The sequence below is a fragment of the Xyrauchen texanus genome, chromosome 13 (genome assembly GCF_025860055.1).
Source record: "Xyrauchen texanus isolate HMW12.3.18 chromosome 13, RBS_HiC_50CHRs, whole genome shotgun sequence".
NCBI classification, from domain to species: Eukaryota; Metazoa; Chordata; class Actinopteri; order Cypriniformes; family Catostomidae; genus Xyrauchen; species Xyrauchen texanus.
Genome location: NC_068288.1, coordinates 21,727,512 through 21,753,711, shown reverse-complemented (window position 1 = coordinate 21,753,711; position 26,200 = coordinate 21,727,512). Strand labels below are relative to the sequence as shown.

General features: G+C 37.0%; 1 pseudogene; it reads right to left on the bottom strand.

Moving 5' to 3' along the window:
* The window catches only part of LOC127653737 (kelch-like protein 30), a 73,594-nt pseudogene extending 47,748 nt beyond the window's left edge, over window positions 1-25,846 (bottom strand).
* Between the last annotated feature and the right edge of the window lie 354 nt (window positions 25,847-26,200).

Here is a 26,200-nt window from a genome sequence, read left to right as displayed (position 1 = left end):
TGGCAAGGAGAGTTGATAAGTATAACTATGGTAACTGCCTAGCAACCACATTGGGTTACCCTAGCAACCGAGTAACAAATCACATATCTCTGCAACAGAAAGTCGTAGAGACTTCTGGGTTGGTTTATTTCAATCAGGATGGCAAGAAGACTTGATAAGTATCACTATGGTGACTGCCTAACAACCAGATGGGGTTACCCTAGCAACCGAGTAACAAATCACATATCTCTGCAACAGAAAATCGTAGAGACTTCTGGGTTGATTTATTTCAAACAGGATGGCAAGAAGACTTGATAAGTATCACTATGGTAACTGCCTAGCAACCACATTGGGTTACCCTAGCAACCGAGTAACAATTCACATATCTCTGCAACAGAAAGTCGTAGAGACTTCTGGGTTGGTTTATTTCAATCAGGATGGCAAGGAGAGTTGATAAGTATAACTATGGTGACTGCCTAGCAACCACATTGGGTTACCCTAGCAATCGAGTAACAAATCACATATCTCTGCACCAGGAAATCGTAGAGACTTCTGTGTTGGTTTATTTCAATCAGGATGGCAAGAAGACTTGACAAGTATCACTATGGTAACTGCTTAGCAACCAGATGGGGTTACCCTAGCAACCGAGTAACAAATCACATATCTCTGCAACAGAAAATCGTAGAGACTTCTGGGTTGATTTATTTCAAACAGGATGGCAAGAAGACTTGATAAGTATCACTATGGTAACTGCCTAGCAACCAGATGGGGTTACCCTAGCAACCGAGTAACAAATCACATATCTCTGCAACAGAACAACATAAAGACTTCTGGCTTTGTTCATGGGACTCAGGGTAGCAAGGATCAATCAATCTATCTATCTATCTATCGGAGGGTCAATATCTATCTATCTATCTATCTATCTGTCTGTCTCTCTGTCTGTCTGTTGTCTATCTATCTATTTGAGGGTCAATGTCTATCTATCTATATCGATCTATCTCTCTCTCTCTCTATCTATCTATCTATCTATCTGAGGGTCTATCTATCTATCTCTGTATCTCTATCTATCTGAGGGTCAATATCTATTTATCTATCTATCTATCTGTCTATCTGTCTGTATGTCCATCTATTTATCTATCTATCCATCTATCTATCTATCTAGCAACTAAGTTAAACTTTAAACTACAAACTACTTTAAACTTCAAACTACTTTAAACTTCAAACTACTTTAAACTATAAACTACTTTAAACTATAAACTACTTTAAACTCATTTAAACTACTTTAAACTCATTTAAACTACTTTAAACTTCAAACTACTTTAAACTATAAACTACTTTAAACTATAAACTACTTTAAACTATAAACTAATTTAAAGTAATTTAAACTTCAAACTACTTTAAACTTCTTCAAACTTTCTGGTCCAAACTTTCACAAGCCAACTTAAAGTTTGTACTCAAACTTTTTAATCTAGTTATTATTATTATTCTGAGACTAAAATTACCAAGACTAACTCCTCCTAGAGCTTTAAAGCTACATGCACCAAACTCGGCACAGACCTTCAGACTAATCCCGAATAGTGTGCTATATCTTTTCTAACTGATCGGACTTACGGTTTTCCTAAAACTGACGATCAAAACTCGGAAAAACTCCCATTGACTTAACATTGCGGAATGTTCAGAAATTTAAATCCAAACTGACATTTTCACACACACAGACAAAAAGGGCCTGTCAGCCCTGCATCTCTCCCTCTCTGTCTCCCTCAGAGGATTTATTTTATCAAGCAGCCAAAAAGTAATGACCTAAAATCTTCATAGCCACACGCTAAAACATGCTAAAAGCGTGCTTAGCATCATGTTAACACATGTTAGCATCGCCTAGCGAAGTGCTTAAAACAAGCTAAAAACGTGCTAGCATCATGCTAACACATGCTAGCATCGCCTAGCGAAGTGCTAAAACATGCTAAAAGCGTCGCTAGCATCATGCTTAACACATGCTTAGCATCGCCTAGCGAGTGCTAAAACATGCTAAAAACATGCTAGCATCATGCTAACACATGCTTAGCATCGCCTAGCGAAGTGCTAAAAAATGCTAAAAACGTGCTTAGCATCATGTTAACACATGCTAGCATCGCCTAGCTGAAGTGCTAAAAATGTGCTTAGCATCATGCTAACACATGCTAGCATCGCCTAGCGAAGTGCTAAAAAATGCTAAAAACGTGCTAGCATCATGCTAACACATGCTAGCATCGCCTAGCGAAGTGCTAAAAAATGCTAAAAACGTGCTAGCATCATGCTAACACATGCTAAAACATGCTAAAAACATAATAGCATCATGCTAACACATGTTAGCATCACCTAGCGAAGTGCTAAAACATGCTAAAAACATGCTAGCATCATGCTAACACATGCTAGCATCGCCAAGCGAAGTGCTAAAAGATGCTAAAAACGTGCTAGCATCATGCTAACACATGCTAGTATCACCTAGCGAAGTACTAAAAAATGCTAAAAACGTGCTAGCATCTATCTGTCTGTCTATCTATCTATCTATCTGAGGGTCAATATCTATCTATCTATCTATCTATCTATCTATCTATTTGAGGGTCAGTATCTATCTATCTATCTATCTATCTATCTATCTGAGGGTAAATATTTATCTATCTATATCTATCTATCTATCTGAGGGTAAATATCAATCTATCTATCTCTCTATCTGTATATCTGAGTGTCTATCTATCTATCTATCTATCTAGCAACTAAGTTAAACTTTTAACTACTTTAAACTACAAACTACTTTGAACTTTAAACTAATTTAAACTTTAAACTCATTTAAACTATAAACTGCTTTAAACTTCAAACTACTTTAAACAATAAACTACTTTAAAATTCAAACTAATTTAAACTTTAGACTACTTTAAACTTTGAACTAATTTAATCTTCAAACTACTTTAAAATTCAAACTAATTTAAACTTTAGACTAATTTAAACTTTAAACTAATTTAAACTTTAAACTAATTTAAACTTTAAACTAATTTAAACTTCAAACTACTTTAAACTTCAAACTACTTTAAACTTCAAACTTTCTGGTCCAAACTTTCACAAGCCAACTTAAAGTTTGTCTCGACGAACTTTTTCTAGTTATTATTATTCTTCTTACTCAGAAATTTCTATACGCTACTCCTCCTAGAGCTTTTAAGCTACAGGCACCAAACTCGGCACAGACCTTCAGACTAATCCCGAATAGTGTGCTATATCTTTTCTAACTGATCGGACTTACGGTTTTCCTAAAAATGACGATCAAACTCGGAAAAAACTCCCATTGACTTAACATTGCGGAATGTTCAGAAATTCAAATTCCAACTGACATTTTCACACACACAGACAAAAAGGGCCTGTCAGCCCTGCATCTCTCCCTCTCTCTCTCCCTCAGAGGATTTCTTTTATCAACCAGCCAAAAAGTAAACTTCAAACTACTTTAAACTTCAAACTACTTTAAACTTCAAACTACTTTAAACTTCTTCAAACTTTCTGGTCCAAACTTTCACAAGCCAACTTAAAGTTTGTCTCGACGAACTTTTTCTAGTTAAGTTGGCTTGTGAAAGCCAACTTACTGAAATCCTACTTAAACTTATTATTATTCCGCTTATTCTTCTTAGCGGTGAAATTTCTATATCTAACTCCTCCTAGAGCTTTAACTCCACATACTCCAAACTCGGCTCAGACACTCAAACTGTTCTGACTCGAGTTGCTATATCTTTTCTAACTGATCGGACTTACGGTTTTCCTAAAAATGACGATCAAACTCGGAAAAAACTCCCATTGACTTAACATTGCGGAATGTTCAGAAATTTAAATCCCAACTGACATTTTCACACACACAGACAAAAAGGGCCTGTCAGCCCTGCATCTCTCCCTCTCTCTCTCCCTCAGAGGATTTATTTATCAAGCAGCCAAAAAGTAATGACCTAAAATCTTCATAGCCACACGCTAAAACATGCTAAAAACATGCTAGCATCATGCTAACACATGCTAGCATTGACTAGCGAAGTGTTAAAACAAGCTAAAAATGTGCTAGCATCATGCTAAAATCGCCTAGCGAAGTGCTAAAACATGCTAAAAACGTGCTAGCATCATGCTAACACAAGCTAGCATCGCCTAGCGAAGGGCTAAATCATGCTAAAAACGTGCTAGCATCGCCTAGCGAAGTGCTAAAAATGCTAAAAACATGCTAGCATCATGTTAACACATGCTAGCATCGCCTAGCGAAGTCTTAAAACATGCTAAAAACGTGCTTAGCATCATGCTTAACACATGCTAGCATCGCCTAGCGAAGTGTTAAAACATGCTAAAAGCGTGCTTAGCATCGCCTAGCGAAGTGCTTAAAAATGCTAAAAACGTCTTAGCATCATGCTTAACACATGCTTAGCATCGCCTAGCGAAGTGTTAAAACATGCTAAAAACGTCTTAGCATCATGCTTAACACATGCTTAGCATCGCCTAGCGAAGTGCTTAAAACATGCTAAAAACATGCTAGCATCATGCTTAACACATGCTTAGCATCGCCTAGCGAAGTGCTAAAAAATGCTAAAAGCGTCTTAGCATCATGTTAACACATGCTAGCATCGCCTAGCGAAGTGCTAAAACATGCTAAAAACGTGCTAGCATCATGCTAACACATGCTAGCATCGCCTAGCGAAGTGCTAAAACATGCTAAAAGCGTGCTTAGCATCATGCTTAACACATGCTAGCATCGCCTAGCGAAGTGCTAAAAAATGCTAAAAACGTGCTAGCATCATGCTAACACATGCTAAAACATGCTAAAAACATAATAGCATCATGCTAACACATGTTAGCATCACCTAGCGAAGTGCTAAAACATGCTAAAAACATGCTAGCATCATGCTAACACATGCTAGCATCGCCAAGCGAAGTGCTAAAAGATGCTAAAAACGTGCTAGCATCATGCTAACACATGCTAGTATCACCTAGCGAAGTACTAAAAAATGCTAAAAACGTGCTAGCATCTATCTGTCTGTCTATCTATCTATCTATCTGAGGGTCAATATCTATCTATCTATCTATCTATCTATCTATCTATCTATTTGAGGGTCAGTATCTATCTATCTATCTATCTATCTATCTATCTATCTATCTGAGGGTAAATATTTATCTATCTATATCTATCTATCTATCTGAGGGTAAATATCTATCTATCTATCTCTCTATCTATCTATCTGAGTGTCTATCTATCTATCTATCTATCTAGCAACTAAGTTAAACTTTTAACTACTTTAAACTACAAACTACTTTAAACTTTAAACTAATTTAAACTTTAAACTCATTTAAACTATAAACTACTTTAAACTTCAAACTACTTTAAACAATAAACTACTTTAAAATTCAAACTAATTTAAACTTTAGACTACTTTAAACTTTGAACTAATTTAATCTTCAAACTACTTTAAAATTCAAACTAATTTAAACTTTAGACTAATTTAAACTTTAAACTAATTTAAACTATAAACTAATTTAAACTTCAAACTACTTTAAACTTCAAACTAATTCTAAACTTCAAACTAATTTAAACTATCAAACCAACTTTAAAGTTCAAACTAATTTAAACTTTAGACTAATTTAAACTTCAAACTAATTTAAACTTAAACTTAAGTTAAACTTGTAAACTGAGCTTCAAACTTTACTGATAAACTTAAGCTACTTAAACTTCAAACTATTATTATTAAGTTGGCTTGTGAAAACTCTAACTTACTGAAATCCTACTTAAACTTATTATTATTCCGCTTATTCTTCTTAGCGGTGAAATTTCTATATCTAACTCCTCCTAGAGCTTTAACTCCACATACTCCAAACTCGGCTCAGACACTCAAACTGTTCTGACTCGAGTTGCTATATCTTTTCTAACTGATCGGACTTACGGTTTTCCTAAAAATGACGATCAAACTCGGAAAAACTCCCATTGACTTAACATTGCGGAATGTTCAGAAATTTAAATCCCAACTGACATTTTCACACACACAGACAAAAAGGGCCTGTCAGCCCTGCATCTCTCCCTCTCTCTCCCTCAGAGGATTTATTTATCAAGCAGCCAAAAAGTAATGACCTAAAATCTTCATAGCCACACGCTAAAACATGCTAAAAACATGCTAGCATCATGCTAACACATGCTTAGCATTGACTAGCGAAGTGTTAAAACAAGCTAAAAATGTGCTAGCATCATGCTAAAATCGCCTAGCGAAGTGCTAAAACATGCTAAAAACGTGCTAGCATCATGCTAACACAAGCTAGCATCGCCTAGCGAAGGGCTAAATCATGCTAAAAGCGTCTTAGCATCGCCTAGCGAAGTGCTAAAAAATGCTAAAAACATGCTAGCATCATGTTAACACATGCTAGCATCGCCTAGCGAAGTGCTTAAAACATGCTAAAAGCGTCTTAGCATCATGCTTAACACATGCTTAGCATCACCTAGCGAAGTGTTAAAACATGCTAAAAACGTCTTAGCATCGCCTAGCGAAGTGCTAAAAATGCTAAAAGCGTGCTTAGCATCATGCTAACACATGCTTAGCATCGCCTAGCGAAGTGTTAAAACATGCTAAAAACGTGCTTAGCATCATGCTTAACACATGCTAGCATCGCCTAGCGAAGTGCTAAAACATGCTAAAAACGTGCTTAGCATCATGCTTAACACATGCTAGCATCGCCTAGCGAAGTGCTTAAAACATGCTAAAAGCGTGCTTAAGCATCATGCTAACACATGCTAGCATCGCCTAGCCGAAGTGCTAAAAAATGCTAAAAACGTCTTAGCATCATGTTAACACATGCTAGCATCGCCTAGCGGAGTGCTAAAACATGCTAAAAACAGCGTAGCATCATGCTAACACATGTTAGCATCGCCTAGCGAAGTGTTAAATCATGCTAAAAACGTGCTAGCATCTATCTGTCTGTCTATCTATCTATCTATCTATCTGAGGGTCAATATCTATCTATCTATCTATCTATCTATTTGAGGGTCAATATCTATCTATCTATCTATCTATCTATCTATCTATCTATCTATCTATCTATCTATTTGAGGGTCAATATCTATCTATCTATCTATCTATCTGAGGGTAAATATCTATCTATCTATCTGAGTGTCTATCTCTCTATGTATCTATCTGTCTATCTAGCAACTAAGTTTAACTTTAAACTACTTTAAACTACAAACTACTTTAAACTTCAAACTACTTTAAACTATAAACTACTTTAAACTTCTTCAAACTTTCTGGTCCAAACTTTCACAAGCCAACTTAAAGTTTGTCTCGACAAACTTTTTTTTCTAGTTATTATTAAGTTGGCTTGTGAGAGTCAACTTACTGAAATTCTATTTAAACTTATTATTATTATTTTTATTATTATTATTATTATGAGACTAAAATTACCAAGACTAACTCCTCCTAGAGCTTTTAAGCTACATGCACCAAACTCGGCACAGACCTTCACACTAATCCCGAATAGTGTGCTATATCTTTTCTAACTGACCGGACTTATGGTTTTTCCACAGCGGATGATCATAACTGGAAAAATCCCATTGACTTAACATTGCGGAATGTTCAGAAATTTAAATCCAAACTGACATTTTCACACACACAGACAAAAAGGGCCTGTCAGCCCTGCATCTCTCCCTCTCTCTCTCCCTCAGAGGATTTCTTTTATCAATCAGCCAAAAAGTAATGACCTAAAATCTTCCTAGCCACACGATAAAACATGCTAAAAACGTGCTAGCATCTATCTGAGGGTCAATATCTATCTATCTATCTATCTATCTATCTATCTATCTATCTATCTATCTATCTGAGGGTAAATATCTATCTCTCTCTCTCTATCAATCTATATCTATCTCTCTGTATATCTAAGGGTAAATAAATATCTATCTATCTATCTATCTATCTATCTATCTATCTATCTATCTATCTATCTATCTATCTATCTAGCAACTAAGTTAAACTTTTTTAACACTACACTGTAGAACTGGCTCATTAGAGTCATTCATTTGGGAATCAGGCTAAACTGGTCACACTGTAAGTTTCACATTGTAGATTCAAAAGAACTGGCTAATTAGAGTCATTAATTTGGGAATCAGACTACACTGGTCATACTGTATGTTTCACATTGTAGATTCAAAAGAACTGGCTCAATAGAGTCGTTAATTTGGGAATCAGACTACACTGGTCACACTGTATGTTTCACACTGTAGATTCAAAAGAACTGGCTCATTAGAGTCATTCATTTGGGAATCAGACTACACTGGTCACACTGTATGTTTCACACTGTAGATTCAAAAGAACTGGCTCATTACAGTCATTCATTTGGGAATCAGACTAAACTGGTCACACTGTATGTTTCACATTGTAGATTCAAAAGAACTGGCTCATTAGAGTCATTCATTTGGGAATCAGACTAAACTGGTCACACTGTATGTTTCACATTGTAGATTCAAAAGAACTGGCTCATTAGAGTCATTCATTTGGGAATCAGACTACACTGGTCACACTGTATGTTTCACATTGTAGATTCAAAAGAACTGGCTCATTAGAGTCATTAATTTGGGAATCAGACTACACTGGTCACACTGTATGTTTCACATTGTAGAGTCAAAAGAACTGGCTCATTAGAGTCATTAATTTGGGAATCAGACTACACTGGTCACACTGTATGTTTCACATTGTAGAGTCAAAAGAACTGGATCATTAGAGTCATTAATTTGGGAATCAGACTACACTGGTCACACTGTATGTTTCACACTGTAGAGTCAAAAGAACCGGCTCATTAGAGTCATTAATTTGGGAACACACACAGACAAAAAGGGCCTGTCAGCCCTGGATTTTGTATTGAACATAGCTCTGGATCACAGTGTCATAGAGACAAGGGGCGGGCTCATTTTACTCAGACGACCAATCAGTCTCTCGGGATCATTGTGAAGCTATCAAGCCACGCCCTAGCAACAATTTAAAGCACCTTAGCAACAACTCCCATAGACTTCTAATGAAAGATATCAAAGGGATATCTCCGGATAGAAGTGTCATAGAAACACAAGGGTGGTCTCGTTTGACTCGGGGCAGCAAACAGCCAATCATGAATCACCTCAACACTTCCTAGCCCCTCTCTAGCAACCATTGTCGAGCACCTTAACAACCAAAATCCATAGAGGGATATCTTCCATTCTGAATGTCACAGAGGCATGGGAGTTGGTTTATATCATTCATACTGACAAGCAGCCTTTGGAGTTTCATGATTGGCAATGGTCAAGCCACTCCCTAGCAACTAAACAGAGTACCCTAGCAACCGTTTAGCAATAACTATATCTCTGCACCAGAAAATCAGAGAGACTTCTGGGTTGATTTATTTCAATCAGGATGGCAAGGAGACTTGATAAGTATCACTATGGTAACTGCCTAGCAACCACATGGGGTTACCTTAGCAACCGAGTAACAAATCACATATCTCTGCATCAGAAAATCGTAGAGACTTCTGGGTTGGTTTATTTCAATCAGGATGGCAAGAAGACTTGATAAGTATCACTATGGTGACTGCCTAACAACCAGATGGGGTTACCCTAGCAACCGAGTAACAAATCACATATCTCTGCAACAGAAAATCGTAGAGACTTCTGGGTTGGTTTATTTCAAACAGGATGGCAAGAAGACTTGATAAGTATCACTATGGTGACTGCCTAACAACCAGATGGGGTTACCCTAGCAACCGAGTAACAAATCACATATCTCTGCACCAGAAAATCAGAGAGACTTCTAGGTTGATTTATTTCAATCAGGATGGCAAGGAGAGTTGATAAGTATCACTATGGTAACTGCCTAGCAACCACATGGGGTTACCTTAGCAACCGAGTAACAAATCACATATCTCTGCATCAGAAAAACGTAGAGACTTCCGGATTGACTTATTTCAATCAGGATGGCAAGGACACTTCATTAGTATCACTAAGGTAACTGCCTAGCAACCAGATGGGGTTACCCTAGCAACCGAGTAACAAATCAAATATCTCTGGACCAGAAAATCGTAGAGACTTCTGGGTTGGTTTATTTCAATCAGGATGTCAAGAACACTTGATAAGTATCACTATGGTGACTGCCTAACAACCAGATGGGGTTACCCTAGCAACCGAGTAACAAATCACATATCTCTGCAACAGAACAACATAAAGACTTCTGGCTTTGTTCATGGGACTCAGGGTAGCAAGGATCAATCAATCAATCAATCAATCAATCATCTATCTATCTATCTATCTATCTGAGGGTCAATATCTATCTATCTATCTATCTATCTATCTATCTATCTATCTATCTATCTATCTATCTATCTATCTGTCTCTCTGTCTCTCTGTCTGTCTGTTGTCTATCTATCTCTCTGAGGGTCAATGTCTATCTATCTATCGATCTATCTATCTATCTGAGGGTAAATATCTATCTATCTATCTCTCTATCTATCTGAGTGTCTGTCTATCTATCTATCTATCTATCTATCTATCTATCTATCTATCTATCTATCTATCTAGCAACTAAGTTAAACTTTAAACTACTTTAAACTAATTTAAACTAAACTAAACTATAAACTACTTTAAACTATAAACTACTTTAAACTAATTTAAACTAATTTAAACTTCAAACTAATTTAAACTACAAACTAATTTATACTTCAAACTAATTTAAACTACAAACTAATTTAAACTATAAACTACTTTAAATTTTAAACTAATTTAAACTTCAAACTACTTTAAACTTCTTCAAACTTTCTGGTCCAAACTTTCACAAGCCAACTTAAAGTTTGTCTCGACGAACATTTTTTTCTAGTTATTATTATTCTTCTTAGCGGTGAAATTTCTATATCCTACTCCTCCTAGAGCTTTAACTCCACATACTCCAAACTCGGCTCAGACACTCAAACTGTTCTGACTCGAATTGCTATATCTTTTCTAACTGATCGGACTTACGGTTTTCCTAAAAATGACGATCAAACTCGGAAAAAACTCCCATTGACTTAACATTGCGGAATGTTCAGAAATTTAAATCCCAACTGACATTTTCACACACACAGACAAAAAGGGCCTGTCAGCCCTGCATCTCTCCCTCTCTCTCTCCCTCAGAGGATTTATTTTATCAAGAAGCCAAAAAGTAATGACCTAAAATCTTCATAGCCACACGCTAAAACATGCTAAAAACGTGCTAGCATCATGCTAACACATGCTAGCATTGACTAGCGAAGTGCTAAAAAAAGCTAAAAATATGCTAGCATCATGCTAAAATCGCCTAGTGAAGTGCTAAAACATGCTAAAAACGTGCTAGCATCTTTCTGTCTGTCTATCTATCTATCTGTGGGTAAATATCTCTCTCTCTCTATCTATCTATCTATCTATCTGAGGAAAAATATCTATCTATCTATATCTATCTCTCTATATATCTAAGGGTAAATATCTATCTATCTATCTGTCTGTCTGTCTGTCTGTCTGTCTGTCTGTCTGTCTATCTATCTATCTAGCAACTAAGTTAAACTTTTTTAACACTACACTGTAGAACTGGCTCATTAGAGTCATTCATTTGGGAATCAGACTACACTGGTCACACTGTAAGTTTCACATTGTAGATTCAAAAGAACCGGCTCATTAGAGTCATTCATTTGGGAATCAGACTACACTGGTCACACTGTATGTTTCACATTGTAGATTCAAAAGAACCGGCTCATTAGAGTCATTCATTTGGGAATCAGACTACACTGGTCACACTGTATGTTTCACACTGTAGATTCAAAAGAACCGGCCCATTAGAGTCATTAATTTGTAATCAGATTACACTGGTCACACTGTATGTTTCACATTGTAGATTCAAAAGAACTGGCTCATTAGAGTCATTAATTTGGGAATCAGACTACACTGGTCACACTGTATGTTTCACACTGTAGATTCAAAAGAACCGGCCCATTAGAGTCATTAATTTGGGAATCAGACTAAACTGGTCACACTGTATGTTTCACCTTGTAGATTCAAAAGAACTGGCTCATTAGAGTCATTAATTTGGGAATCAGACTACACTGGTCACACTGTATGTTTCACATTTTAGATTCAAAAGAACTGGCTCATTAGAGTCATTAATTTGGGAATCAGACTACACTGGTCACACTGTATGTTTCACACTAGATTCAAAAGAACCGGCTCATTAGAGTCATTAATTTGGGAATCAGACTACACTGGTCACACTGTATGTTTCACACTGTAGATTCAGAAGAACCGGCTCATTAGAGTCATTTGTTTGGGAATCAGTCTACACTGGTCACACTGTATGTTTCACACTGTAGATTCAAAAGAACCGGCTCATTAGAGTCATTTGTTTGGGAATCAGATTACACTGGTCACACTGTATGTTTCACATTGTGGATTCAAAAGAACTGGCTCATTAGAGTCATTAATTTTGTAATCAGACTACACTGGTCACACTGTATGTTTCATACTGTAGATTCAAAAGAACCGGCTCATTAGAGTCATTTGTTTGGGAATCAGTCTACACTGGTAACACATGCTAGCATCGCCTAGCGAAGTGCTAAAACATGCTAAAAAAGTGCTAGCATCATGCTAACACATGCTAGCATCGCCTAGCGAAGTGCTAAAACATGCTAAAAATGTGCTAGCATCATGCTAACACATGCTAGCATCGCCTAGCGAAGTGCTAAAAGATGCTAAAAACATGCTAGCATCATGCTAACACATGCTAGCATCACCTAGCGAAGTACTAAAAAATGCTAAAAACGTGCTAGCATCTGTCTGTCTATCTATCTATCTATCTATCTGAGGGTCAATATCTATCTATCTATCTATCTATCTATCTATCTATCTATCTTTCTATCTATCTATCTATCTATCTATCTATTTGAGGGTCAATATCTATCTATATATCTGAGGGTAAATATCTATCTATCTATATCTATCTATCTATCTGAGGGTAAATATCTATCTATCTATCTATCTGAGTGTCTATCTATCTATCTATCTATCTATCTAGCAACTAAGTTAAACTTTTAACTACTTTAAACTACAAACTACTTTAAACTTTAAACTAATTTAAACTTTAAACTCATTTAAACTATAAACTACTTTAAACTTCAAACTACTTTAAACTATAAACTACTTTAAACTTTAAACTAATTTAAACTATAAACTAATTTAAACTTCAAACTACTTTAAAATTCAAACTAATTTAAACTTTAGACTAATTTAAACTTCAAACTACTTTAAAATTCAAACTAATTTAAACTTTAGACTAATTTAAACTTCAAACTACTTTAAACTTCAAACTATTTTAAAATTCAAACTAATTTAAACTTTAGACTAATTTAAACTTTAAACTAATTTAAACTATAAACTAATTTAAACTTCAAACTACTTTAAACTTCAAACTTTCTGGTCCAAACTTTCACAAGCCAACTTAAAGTTTGTCTCGAACAAACTTTTTTCTAGTTAAGTTGGCTTGTGAAAGCCAACTTACTGAAATCCTACTTAAACTTATTATTATTCCGCTTATTCTTCTTAGCGGTGAAATTTCTATATCTAACTCCTCCTAGAGCTTTAACTCCACATACTCCAAACTCGGCTCAGACACTCAAACTGTTCTGACTCGAGTTGCTATATCTTTTCTAACTGATCGGACTTACGGTTTTCCTAAAAATGACGATCAAACTCGGAAAAAACTCCCATTGACTTAACATTGCGGAATGTTCAGAAATTTAAATCCCAACTGACATTTTCACACACACAGACAAAAAGGGCCTGTCAGCCCTGCATCTCTCCTCTCTCTCTCCCTCAGAGGATTTATTTATCAAGCAGCCAAAAAGTAATGACCTAAAATCTTCATAGCCACACGCTAAAACATGCTAAAAACATGCTAGCATCATGCTAACACATGCTAGCATTGACTAGCGAAGTGTTAAAACAAGCTAAAAATGTGCTAGCATCATGCTAAAATCGCCTAGCGAAGTGCTAAAACATGCTAAAAACGTGCTAGCATCATGCTAACACAAGCTAGCATCGCCTAGCGAAGGGCTAAAACATGCTAAAAACGTGCTAGCATCGCCTAGCGAAGTGCTAAAAAATGCTAAAAACATGCTAGCATCATGTTAACACATGCTAGCATCGCCTAGCGAAGTCGCTAAAACATGCTAAAAACGTGCTAGCATCATGCTTAACACATGCTAGCATCGCCTAGCGAAGTGTTAAAACATGCTAAAAACGTGCTAAGCATCGCCTAGCGAAGTGCTTAAAACATGCTAAAAACGTCGCTAGCATCATGTTAACACATGCTAGCATCGCCTAGCGAAGTGTTAAAACATGCTAAAAACGTGCTAGCATCATGCTAACACATGCTAGCATCGCCTAGCGAAGTGCTAAAAAATGCTAAAAACGTGCTAGCATCATGTTAACACATGCTAGCATCGCCTAGCGAAGTCTTAAAACATGCTAAAAACGTGCTAACATCATGCTAACACATGCTAGCATCGCCTAGCGAAGTGCTAAAACATGCTAAAAACGTGCTAGCATCATGCTAACACATGCTAGCATCGCCTAGCGAAGTGCTAAAACATGCTAAAAACGTGCTAGCATCATGCTAACACATGCTAGCATCGCCTAGCGAAGTGCTAAAAAATGCTAAAAACGTGCTAGCATCATGCTAACACATGCTAGCATCGCCTAGCGAAGTGCTAAAACATGCTAAAAACGTGTTAGCATCATGTTAGCATCGCCTAGCGAAGTGCTAAAAAATGCTAAAAACGTGCTAGCATCATGCTAACACATGCTAGCATCGCCTAGCGAAGTGTTAAAACATGCTAAAAACGTGCTAGCATCATGCTAACACATGTTAGCATCGCCTAGCGGAGTGCCAAAACATGCTAAAAACAACGTAGCATCATGCTAACACATGTTAGCATCGCCTAGCGAAGTGTTAAATCATGCTAAAAACGTGCTAGCATCATGCTAACACATGCTAGCATCACCTAGCGAAGTACTAAAAAATGCTAAAAACGTGCTAGCATCTATCTGTCTGTCTATCTATCTATCTATCTATCTGAGGGTCAATATCTATCTATCTATCTATTTGAGGGTCAATATCTATCTATCTATCTATCTATTTGAGGGTCAATATCTATCTATCTATCTATCTATCTGAGGGTAAATATCTATCTATCTATATCTATCTATCTATCTGAGGGTAAATATCTATCTATCTCTCTATCTATCTATCTGAGTGTCTGTCTATCTATCTATCTATCTATCTATCTATCTATCTATCTATCTAGCAACTAAGTTAAACTTTTAACTACTTTAAACTACAAACTACTTACTTAAACTATCTTTAAACTCATTTAAACTTTAGACTAATTTAAACTTTAAACTAATTTAAACTATAAACTAATTTAAACTTCAAACTACTTTAAAATTCAAACTAATTTAAACTTTAGACTAATTTAAACTTTAAACTAATTTAAACTATAAACTACTTTAAACTTCAAACTACTTTAAAATTCAAACTAATTTAAACTTTAGACTAATTTAAACTTTAAACTAATTTAAACTATAAACTACTTTAAACTTCAAACTACTTTAAAATTCAAACTAATTTAAACTTTAGACTAATTTAAACTTCTATTTAAACTACTACTTTAAACTTCAAACTACTTTAAAATTCAAACTAATTTAAACTTTAGACTAATTTAAACTTTAAACTAATTTAAACTATAAACTACTTTAAACTTCAAACTACTTTAAAATTCAAACTAATTTAAACTTTAGACTAATTTAAACTTTAAACTAATTTAAACTATAAACTAATTTAAACTTCAAACTACTTTAAACTTCAAACTTTCTGGTCCAAACTTTCACAAGCCAACTTAAAGTTTGTCTCGACAAACTTTTTCTAGTTATTATTATTCTTCTTAGCGGTGAAATTTCTATATCCTACTCCTCCTAGAGCTTTAACTCCACATACTCCAAACTCGGCTCAGACACTCAAACTGTTCTGACTCGAGTTGCTATATCTTTTCTAACTGATCGGACTTACGGTTTTCCTAAAAATGACGATCAAACTCGGAAAAAACTCCCATTGACTTAACATTGCGGAATGTTCAGAAATTTAAATCCCAACTGACATTTTCACACACACAGACAAAAAGGGCCTGTCAGCCCTGCATCTCTCCCTCTCTCTCTCCCTCAGAGGATTTATTTTATCAAGCAGCCAAAAAGTAATGACCTAAAATCTTCATAGCCACACGCTAAAACATGCTAAAAACGTGCTAGCATCATGCTAACACATGCTAGCATTGACTAGCGAAGTGCTAAAAAAAGCTAAAAATATGCTAGCATCATGCTAAAATCGCCTAGTGAAGTGCTAAAACATGCTAAAAACGTGCTAGCATCTTTCTGTCTGTCTATCTATCTATCTGTGGGTAAATATCTCTCTCTCTCTATCTATCTATCTATCTATCTGAGGAAAAATATCTATCTATCTATATCTATCTCTCTATATATCTAAGGGTAAATATCTATCTATCTATCTGTCTGTCTGTCTGTCTGTCTGTCTGTCTGTCTGTCTGTCTGTCTATCTATCTAGCAACTAAGTTAAACTTTTTTAACACTACACTGTAGAACTGGCTCATTAGAGTCATTCTTTTGGGAATCAGACTACACTGGTCACACTGTAAGTTTCAAATTGTAGATTCAAAAGAACCGGCTCATTAGAGTCATTCATTTGGGAATCAGACTACACTGGTCACACTGTATGTTTCACATTGTAGATTCAAAAGAACCGGCTCATTAGAGTCATTCATTTGGGAATCAGACTACACTGGTCACACTGTATGTTTCACACTGTAGATTCAAAAGAACCGGCTCATTAGAGTCATTCATTTGGGAATCAGATTACACTGGTCACACTGTATGTTTCACGCTGTGGATTCAAAAGAACCGGCTCATTAGAGTCATTTGTTTGGGAATCATGCTAATTCATGCTAGCATTGCCTAGCGAAGTGCTAAAACATGCTAAAAATGTGCTAGCATCATGCTAACACATGCTAGCATCGCCTAGCGGAGTGCTAAAACATGCTAAAAACATGCTAGCATCATGCTAACACATGCTAGCATCGCCAAGCGAATTGCTAAAACATGCTAAAAACGTGCTAGCATCATGCTAACACATGCTAGCATCGCCTAGCGAAGTGCTAAAACATGCTTAAAAGCGTGCTAGCATCATGCTAACACATGTTAGCATCGACCTAGCGAGTGCTAAAATATGCTAAAAACGTGCTAGCATCATGTTAACACATCTAGCATCGCCTAGCGAAGTGCTAAAACATGCTAAAAGCGTGCTAGCATCATGCTAACACATGCTAGCATCACCTAGCGAAGTGCTTAAACAATGCTAAAAACGTGATAGCATCATGTTAACAAATGCTTAGCATTGCCTAGCTAAGTGTTAAAACATGCTATAAACCTGCTTAGCATCATGTTAACACATGCTAAAATCACCTAGCGAAGTCGCTAAAACATGCTAAAAACATGCTTAGCATCATGCTAACACATGCTTAGCATCGCCTAGCGAAGTCGCTAAAACATGCTATAAACCGTCTTAGCATCATGCTAACACATGCTAGCATCGCCTAGCGAAGTGCTAAAACACGCTAAAGACGTGCTAGCATCATGCTAACACATGCTAGCATCGCCTAGCGAAGTGCTAAAACACGCTAAAGACGTGCTAGCATCATGCTAACACATGCTAGCATCGCCTAGCGAAGTGCTAAAACATGCTAAAAACGTGCTAGCATCATTTTAACACATGCTAGCATCGCCTAGCGAAGTGCTAAAACATGCTAAAAACATGCTAGCATCATGCTAAAACATGCTAGCATAGCCAAGCGAAGTGCTAAAACATGCTAAAAACGTGCTAGCATCATGCTAACACATGCTAGCATCGCCAAGCGAAGTGCTAAAAGATGCTATAAACGTGCTAACATCATGCTAACACATGCTAGCATCGCCTAGCGAAGTGCTAAAACATGCTAAAAACATGCTAGCATCTATCTGTCTGTCTATCTATCTATCTATCTATCTGAGGGTCAATATCTATCTATCTATCTATTTGAGGGTCAATATTTATCTATCTATCTATCTATCTGAGGGTAAATATCTATCTCTCTCTCTCTATCTATCTATCTATCTATCTGGGGGTAAATATCTATCTATATCTATCTAGCAACTACGTTAAAATTTAAACTACTTTAAACTACAAACTACTTTAAACTTTAAACTAATTTAAACTACAAACTAATTTAAACTTTAAACTCATTTAAACTATAAACTACTTTAAACTTCAAACTACTTTAAACTATAAACTAATTTAAACTAATTTAAACTTCAAACTACTTTAAACTTCTTCAAACTTTCTGGTCCAAACTTTCACAAGCCAACTTAAAGTTTGTCTCGACGAACTTTTTCTAGTTTTTAATTGCATTTTTGCATAGAAATACATTTTTGCTTACAATGCTAAACTTAAATTTTAAAACTTAAATAAGTGCCAGTGCAGATTGATGACTTAATTTTGTTTTAAAACAATTACTTGTGTAGCCTTACATATTTAAGAAAGTGCTACATACAATAGGGGTTGAATAAATATGACATGGCTGTATTGTTTTTTAAATCCTGCTATTTAGAAATATTACGCTATATATTCACACTATGACTTTGAATGTGTCACTCAACTGATATAGATGTAAAGTTTAAACGATCTGGATCATCAGAAATGCTTCCCTTTGTAAATCCGTACTGTCTTGGGGGGTTGAATAATTTTGATTGTAACTGTATATCTTAAGAACGTGCATAAGCAAACTGAGTTCTGATTACTAGTTGAAGTCACCAGTGAAAAAGTTGATATCACAGCACTTGCTCGAGGTGGGTGCCAGCGAAACCGGACGCTCTTGTGCGTTGTCATGGGCATGTTCCAAATGGCTAGAGTGGCTAAGCAGTGGCATCAACACAAGATGTAAGTGACCGTGTTGCCACAAATGGTGAGGCGCTATCAAGTTGAGCCAATATTGACGAGACCTCATATGTAGCAACCCTGAAGGGGTTATGGCAGTGGCGCCCATGAGTCCCAGGGCTCACTGAAAATGTTTCAGCAGAAATGCCCTCCCCAGCTTGAAGCTCGTTAAGCATCAAGTGCAGTTGTCGAACAGATGCACCTACATGGTCACTGAGTTGAGATTCATTCATAAGAAGGAAATCTAATGTCCAGGGGCCAACATGCTCTTTGCCCAATTGACTCTGAGGCCCAAATGCTTCAACAGGTCACTGAGTTCACTTTGCACACCTGTTCCTCTGACTGTGCTAAAAACAACCAGTTATAAAGGTAGTTCAGGACATGCCGCTCAACCCAGAAAGTAATCCATATGATTCCAGTGTTTTAATCCATATTTTCAGAAGTGATATGATAGGTGTGGGTGAGAAACAGATCAATATCCAAGTACTTTTTTGTATGAAAAGCTTCCCCTACCCAGGAGAGGACGGGATGCATGAAGAATGTGAAAAACCAAAAACACAAGAAGAAGAATGTAAAATTTTCAGTTTCTTACCCACACCTATCATGTCTGTATGAATTTACAAAGACTTGGGAGGATTATGCTGTAACACGTCGATCGATCACTACCATGGAGACAAAATTCTGGGAGTTGGTTACAAGAATCGGGGACAGATTGACTATCTGGAGTCATTGGAGAGGGAATTAGTTGCTAATACGCTAACGATCAAGGCAGACTTGGAACACGATTTGGAAAAATTGAAAGACCTTGAGAATCATAGTTTTGTAGAATTGTTGGTATTCCTGAGAACGAAGAAGGCCGAGATATGGTGAAATTCCTTGACGAGCTCTTCCTGATTCTGCTCGACATAACAGGCCATAAGCTGGAAAGCTCGGAGATCAGCTGAGGGACACAGGCCCCGGTCAATTCTGGCCATATTTCTGAGATCATCCGATAAAGATCTTGTGTCAAGCAAGGCGAGGACTAAAGGAAGGCTTTCTTGGAAGAACCACAACATTTTCTTGTTCTCAGACTTTGTGAATTCAACAAGACAGAAACGTGATCGATTCAAGGAATGCATTAAACTCTCACATGCCCACAGCATGCATTATCAATCATAGAGTCAATGGAGTAAGTTATTGTGTAATGCAGCTTAGTGGACCTGACTCACTGAACATTCACTTGACTGTTTGAGGAAGTTGGGCGCCTTCTTTGTTTCTTTTTGTGCTGGTTGCGCCTAGCAGCCGGAGTATGTTTTGTGAAGTAACACTCCTTCAAGACAGTTGTGGTTGAATCTGCACGTTCTTTGTTCTTATGCCTCTTATTAGTTGGAGTTTGTTCTGTGGAATATTTCTTGCAAAACATTGGAGTGATTAGGGCTTTTATGTATTTTATGTAACAGCCAATTAAGCCTGACTCACTAAACATTCACTTGTCTGTCCGAAGAACTGAACACCTTTTTTTGTGTGTACATCCCACCTATTGGCTAGAGTTTGTTTTATAGTTTATTTTCTGCTGTATAATTCGGTTTCACAATATTTGTACAGAAGCACTGGATTTGAGCAATCAGACGGCAAAGCTGTCACAGGGGCTCTCGTAGGCGTACATGGACCGTTTGAGTTTAGAGGGATGGATGCCGGCTGGTGCTGTCGTGCGCACGTTTTTCTTTTTCCGTTTAGGGGAAGTTCAGGGTTTGTTTGTTGCTCTAATTTTGGAACGTGGTCTTTATAATTTAGTTTTTGACACACAATACATTTTTTTCTAATATGTCAAAATGTCAACTGTTAATATAAGTGGATTGTCTCTCTCCACATGGAATGTGAATGGGTTGGGGCACCCCATAAAAAGAAGGAATGTTATTTCTTTTCTTAAACGTAAGAAATATGATATAGTGTTTCTTCAAGAAGCACACCTCAAATTAAAACTGCTACGAGAAGTCGTCTGTCTGAGGCAAAGAGGCAAAATGGAATGACAATTACCTCAGTATCAGTCTCCCTTGAAGCGTTTTATTACGCACAGGCAAGCACACAGTTTAAGTCGATGTGGATCAGGCGGAAAGTTTGAGTTGTCAATTGAGTTCTGTTCAGTTAATTTTTTAAATGTTTTGTTCATATTTTAATCGTATAAGTTTTTTGTAATATTGCGTTGTTCTTATGTCGTGTTTTCATGGCCTCTGCTGTCACTGCGGTGGGAAAAAAACATTAATCTGCTTGGTGTGGTGTCTCTGTTGTTCATACGTTCTCTTCAAAAAATAAATAAATGTATAATCTGCTATATGCTCGTCCTGATTAAAAATGAAAATGTGAACAAAAATTTAAATGTCTTATTATCATTAAAATATGAAAATTAAAATGACGGGTAATAATAGAGTATGACCAAATTTTTGTGACCCTGTCCATCAAAATTACCTACGATGACAAAGTCTAACGCAAGCACTGTATGTGACTTTATTTTTTATTTTTATTTTTGCATAGCTGAATTTCAAACATCACAAGTAAACACGCTACTAAGATGGACAGAAAACATGGACAAGTTCTTGAAAAGGAAAAATATTGAGGATGGTTAGCCTATGTGGGATAGTCGTGTGCCGTAGAATTTTTTAGTCGTAAAAAGTGTGCCGTGTCAGAAAAATGTTCTACTGTTCTAGTTGTTGGTGACCACAGTAGGGCGTGTTTGTGTTGGGTGGGTGTTCGGGGGGAGGGGTTTAATATGAATTATTGATTCCATTTTTATGTTGTTTATATGTTTTATGATTGTAATCAATAAAATTGTTAATAAAAAAAAAAATAGCCATTTAATGTTGACAAAAAGCATTGAAAATATCCTGAAAGGGGGGCCTGGGTAGCTCAACGAGTAAAGATGCCGACTACCACCCCTGGAGTCGCAAGTTTGAATCCAGGGCATGCTGAATGACTCCAGCCAGGTCTACTAAGCAACCAAATTGGCCCGGTTGCTAGGGAGGGTAGAGTCACATGGAGTTACCTCCTCGTGGTCGCTACAATGTGGTTATCTCTCGCGGTGGGGCATGTGACAAGTGAAGCCTCCACAAGTGCTATGTCTCTGTGGTAATACAAACCACGTGATAAGATGCTGTATTGACGGTCTCAGATGCGGAGTCAACTGAGAATCATCATCTGTCACCCGGATTGAGTCACTACGCCATCACGAGGACTTGGAAAAAAAAATCCTGAAAGATAGAACCTTGCTTATAGGATAATATTTATATTAAAGGTAGAAAATTATATATGTTCATATTATACATATTATTAATATTATACATAGTATTTGTATTACTATTTTGTTATTATTTATGTATATTTTTACATACTTTTTAAAACCGACTGATTCACATATCGTCACCTTCCTAAAATAATTGCCTAAGTCATTTTTTCACTTTTCTCAGAAAACACAAAACACTGAACCAATAATTGAATATATGATATTTATTGATAATGTCACTCAAAAAGGTAGAATTGCGTGATCTGTTCAACTGAGGATGTGGGCGATTTTACCAAAGGTGGCCAGCATCATGAGGAGATGACTTATGCAAAAAAATCATTTTTGTCAAAAAATGACTTAGGCAATTATTTTAGGAAGGTGACGATATCAGAGAAAATATCTGTATAGGTCAGATGGAGCTCTAGAGAGATTAACAGGTGTTAAAGAGATTTTTCTTCACCCCGCAGTAGATACTCGTCGTCACCCATTATATTTCTGGTAGGATTTTACACCAGGCATTTTTTGCTGTTTCTGCTTTTCTTGTCAAATGTGCTGTTTTGTGACTTTGTGAGGGAGCACCACGATAAACAGGCATCAAAGCTAGATTGCTCCGATGTCCTGCGCTTGCAACATTGACAGCTTTACTTCTTAATTATAAAGGAGCGATAGGTTTAGTGCATCACCCGCATACAGAGAGATGCGGTACAATGCCATTTGCATGTTGAATCTTAAGTTCAATCAAATGTGACTTCCTCACTGTCCATACTTGCTCTAAAGTCATCAAGTGTTCATTGAGCTGCACAAGAGAGGGAGAGAAATAGGGACACGGAATATCTGATTTACTAGCGCAGATTCTGGAATTGGAATTTGATGGAGTTTGATACAAAAACAAGATTATTGATTTGATTTGCTCATCTGTGTGGATTGGTTTTCCAATGCTCAGCTACATGTTAAAGTGAATAAAGGTGTGTGGGAATTCCCCGCTTTATGAACGTGGAACATAAGTGAATGATTACATTTACGCACATTGCCCGCAATCCCGCACCGAATTCCAGGTCCTGCGGGTATCCCGCTTCTCAGATGCAGGACACACTCACATTGGACTGCAATATGGCGATGCCATTGTGAGTACATGCCTGTATTTGTGTATGTGGTGGGGTCACATTAATTTCATACCAGCCATATTTAAATGTGCGCAGGGTAAAAAGCGTGGAGCTGACTGGAGCTAGCAAGCATAACGTTGCATAAAGAGTATTATTGAACCATGTCAAATCTCAGCAGTGGCGCTCATACTTAGCAGTGGCGGTGTGCCACTAATGAATGCATATAGGGGAAACACTGCATGATTCTAAAGAGCTTCAGAGATCACCTCTCCTGGGTGGAGTTATACCATAGCATCAGCTAAACTGATGCAGCGTCAAAGTGACCGACTTGAAAGGGAACTGTAGTCATGTGCCTACATATTAGTAGGGCTACATGAGCGCAAACCTTTATGAGCCAACAAAAACATCATAATATACACTGCAAGTTGTAAAGTGCTTCATACATTTATTTTGAATCATTTGTCCCAACCTATAGCATAATAACTTTTCAAAATAAGGTGTTAATTATGTTATGTGACAAGTTATTATAGTGACAAGTGTGGTTTGTTATTACGGATACTTGTAATATCTATTAATCAACAGTTCACCCAAAAAGGAAAATTCTATAATTATTAAAAGGATGCTCATGTTGTTCCAAACCCATTTGGGGTTACCTTCTTCAGTGGAACACAAAAGGAAATAATTGAATGAATGTTCCGTTGGCTCAAATCAATACAATAGCAGTACACACTGACTAACACTTAATTTAACAGTTGCAATAACCAATGAGCTTGCGATATAATACCATTACATTTGGTTATGTTCACAAGAAACATAGCTACCATATTTAATTTTAGATCTTAAATTATATATTTTTTTAAATAACGACTTTAATTACAGTCTGTTTATTACACAAAGTGATGTATGCCTTCAGAAGTGTTGGTATATGATATACAAGTTGCATGGACTACTTTATGACACTTTTGGGTGCTTTATTAAGCATTAAAATGAGTCTCTCTGTACTGCCATTGTACTGAATTCATCCAACAGGACATTCATTAAATTATTTCCTTTTGTGTTCTGCAGGAGAGAGAAATTCCTATAGGTTTAGAACAGCATTGAGGTGAGTAAATAATGACAAAATATTCATTATTGGGTGAGCTATTCCTTTAATAATCATGAAGTACATACTAACCAAGCTGACAAGTGTTGTGTCTCACCTATGACAGGGTTGTAACACTGCATAGTCAGTGAATTATATTTCACAGCACACAAACCAATGAGGTGCAGCTTTCATTTACATGAGGTTGCTGTAAAGTTAGTCACATACTTCAGTGTTGGGACAGTGAGAGTCCAGAAATTACTAAATTTTGACCAATTTTGCTGGGGAATCTACCCAATTTTCTACCCCAAAACAGTTCTCTGAAGGCTCCAGCTATTTATTGGAAATATATTTGTTTTCTGACCTCCAATTACATAAATCTCTCCATTCAGATTTGCAGAGATGTGGTTTGTCCTGGGCCACAACATTGGGGCAACAGTGACCCACTTTCCCTCACGAGTGATGTACTTCCAGGTCTCTGTGGTGGACCAGGTGTTGGACTGAGACCCTCTCGATCCTCCTGCAAGTTAGTTAGACAATTTAGGAAGATTTGGCTGATTTATCTGAATTTAAATGTCTCCATTGGTGGCTAGACAACATAAGGCTATAATGCAGGCAGTTTCTTCTTTATGTCTCAAAAAGTTAATGTTCTTTATACTGTAGTCCCCTCTATCCTAAAGTGGTTTCAGTTCAGAACAGTTCTCGCAGGTGGCAGATCCGACTGTCTCTACAATTCCTGACCCAGCGCAAAACTGCCTGGGCACAAGAACAGTCATCTCTTATATGCAGATCCTCATCCTGCAGGCAGGGCACCAGTCGGTCTTTGTGCATCAGCAAAAACTCCTCATGTTGTTGCACTGCCTCAAAGTTTTCAAGAAATATGCTCCAGGCTTTGGCCACCACCTCAGGGCAGCTATATCTCTCCAAACTCAAGGATTCCCAAGCAGTTGGTGGCATCTATTTGGTGCTGCAGATATCGGCTACATACAGTGTGGACGGTATGGAACTAGAGCTGGCTGGAAGTGCAAACAAGTCCCTCTACATTGTTTTTGTTGATGGAAAGTTTCCCTGTGTAGGCAAATTCCAGTAAGGTTGACAACACATTTGGATCTACATCATGAAGTTCGACACGAGCAGCAATGCTCTCTAAAAAATCTCCAGAAAACATGGAACAGAAGTAATGGCTGCAGAGTGCAAGTATGCTCTGGTGGCAGGGGAAATCCTGTCCACCAGCACTTAAGGTGCTATCCACAAGTTTGGGTTGAGAACAGAGGGAACGCAGGCACTCTAAGATGCTCTATGGATGGGAAGAGAGGCAAAAGTCTAGGTCGTCTACATTACGCACCATGACGACACTCTGACTTATGACCTTAATGTATTCAAAGCTAAGCAACAGCTGTTTTCACGGTTTACCTACACAAGACAAGACAAAATGGGTATGAGTCACATGCAATCCCTTTATGGCATTCTTGAACAAAGCAGTCTAGTTTACTGACAGCCTATTTGACCTGACGTCAATTTGTTTGCCTTTTTGGCTTGGGGACAGAACATTTAAATAACAAACTGGATGAGCAGGAATGAAGTCATGTTAGCACATCAATGCGAGTCAAATTATTGGACATTTATCGGCAGATTTAAAAACAGATTGTTGCCAAAGGCAATTTATTTGAAAAGCACACTGGGAGTGTATATTACTAGGAAT